The sequence below is a fragment of the Pistacia vera genome, unplaced genomic scaffold (assembly GCF_008641045.1).
Source record: "Pistacia vera cultivar Batoury unplaced genomic scaffold, PisVer_v2 Contig260, whole genome shotgun sequence".
NCBI lineage: Eukaryota > Viridiplantae > Streptophyta > Magnoliopsida > Sapindales > Anacardiaceae > Pistacia > Pistacia vera.
The window spans coordinates 884,186-886,733 of record NW_022196069.1 but is presented as its reverse complement, the minus strand read 5'-3'; positions in this window follow the sequence as shown (position 1 = coordinate 886,733).

Genomic DNA, 2,548 nt, shown 5'->3' with positions numbered 1-2,548 from the left:
TAATAAAAGCCTCCCAGTTTTCAAGGTTTAAGGATTGAATCTTGAGAACTTCATGTTTATGCTGTGACCTGGCTGATCCTAAGAGACACTTGATCGATCTGTATGAGACAAACAGTTAAGATGATGCGAAACTAGTGGTTCAGCCTGACCAGCGAGCTGTAAGGAGGTCGTAGTATAAGTCTTTTAGAATAGCACAAGCGACCTGAGGTGATCTTCCCCCATAGGTTCAGCGACTTGGGTTGGACCCTGCTCAGTGCAATACCAACATGTTTTGGACTTCATCCGTCGCTCACGACCTGAAAATACTTAGCACATTTTTGCCGAAAGCTAGGAATCACACCGTCTCGAGATCAATATATGGAGAAGAGTGTTTTACTCGAACGACCTCTTCAGATGTTATCCGTTGCGCTCGACAGCCAGTCTGGTCAATAAAGTAAACTTTATTCTGATAGACGTGTCTTTTGAGCAATAAGTGTCAGCCATGTACATTAAATGCAAGCCATGCTGAAACGACATTCCCTTTCAAAGCATTAAATGCGGATGAGGGCGCATTTAACGTAAATGAGATAGCCACGCCGACGCTTGGTTACTACAATGGAGGGGAACGTCGATTGGCATCCACGAAATGTGAAGGTTACCCTTCACGAGGATTAACGATACATGGTCGTAATCAATGGCAAGAAATGTGTCCTGCCCAAGCGTCGCTTGCTAGGGAAACCAACCGTCGTTTCTCCCCCTATAAAACCTCAGGTTTGCTTCAAGTTTTATCACATAACTCACATTTTCAGAGAGAAAAGCAAATCTTTTGCACTTGTGAAATCAGTCCGTTCTTCTTCTAGTTGATGCGCATTTGTCATTACAACAAGAAGTTTGTCCCCAGCGATCAAGAGATAAGGAGAACTTTCCTTCATTTTCCTCTTTTATTTCTATCAAAAGCATGACTTTACAATAATGGTGGGTATGAATTGCCTGGTAAACCTACACGATGCATGTTTTTGGATAGTGTTCGAAAAGGAACACTTTTAAAAGTGAAAACTTGGGGCACGGATCCTTGGGAATTCATTCTAGAGGGTTTTTAAGGTTTCTTTTGCTCTTTCATGTCATCGTACGAGACACTGTACGTAGACTGAGTCATCTCTGCATGTCGCTCCTTTTTTAGACTTTAGGAGCAACAAACACTTTTGAGACCAGAGCAGCCGAGGGGATGAACCCGTAGGCATCGAGCACCTCAGCGGGTCCCGTGAAAGAGATATTATCAATGGCCACTCGGGATGAGATATAGAAAATGGTGGACCAGTTCGCGCTTAGCGTAGACGTCTACTAGTATAAAACATACACAGCTTGGAACCCCCCAAATGGAATGGCCACAATCTCCAAGGCGATCTTTGTTAGTGTATATTAGTGTATGCCCTAGAAACCATTTGTGTTATCGGTTTGAGAGCATTTTGTCTTGTATCTATATATAATAAATAATAGAAGAAAGAGTTCTTCAATTCATATATATAAATTGCTTCCTTTATTTAGTCATGCATTTAAAATAAAATATATATATGAATTGTCCAGATGATTCATTTAATCGGTGAATGAATTGTCCAGATGATTCATTTAATCAGTGAATGAATTGTCCAGATGATTCATTTAATCAGTAAATGAATTATCGAAAAGGGTTCCCTACGGAAGCAATATAATTTGGACAACTATATTACATAGTAGGCATATTGGATGCTTTCGAAAGATATCATAGTTGATATAAGTATGGATGACGATGCTAGTCATGTCACTGAGGCATTGGTATAGATTAGCGGTTGGTGAACTGTTTTTCGAACATGACCGAATAACGACAAATCACTTGGAAAAGCATGTAGTCAATGATTTATCGTTTGGTTATATCAGTGCACGATATAGTCCTTTGACCTGAGACATTGTGGTCGGATCCGATACGGATGCGTATGGTTCATACGGTGTATAAGGACGAGACTAGTCATGTTTCGTATGATAAAGCCTATTTAGTCATGCGTTGTTCATATGCGGAAACGAACGATGGTCAAGAAATGATCCATTGACTCGGAAATATAGGATTAGGAGTACCGTTGACTCCATCCGGATTCGAGTTTCTAGTCGAACGTCGATAAATGTCGGAAATAAGAATCTCTGGCCAAAGTCTATTATTAGTCATACAAAAGCAAGTTTGTGATGACGAGTTCTAGACATATTGATCGACGATTCGATAGAATATCGAGTTTAGGATTTTGACGTTCCATGAATCCGTGCTCGATCAAGATATATCAATGGAGGGACTTTACCTTCATGATACATATGATTTGAAATGGGTTCTTGAAGTATTTCTTCATCGTGGTTTAGGTACTATGACACATTGCTAGATGTTTACCATAGTAGTTGGGCCTCTAGACAGGTTTTCGGATTCATCCAGAACTGGCTCACGGCTAATCCACGGTGGACCTACATGGTCACACCAACAGCCTTGAGAAGTTAGAGAAGGATGAGAGAGAGAAATGATTATCCGAAGAGGGCTAGCACCTTCCGAGGG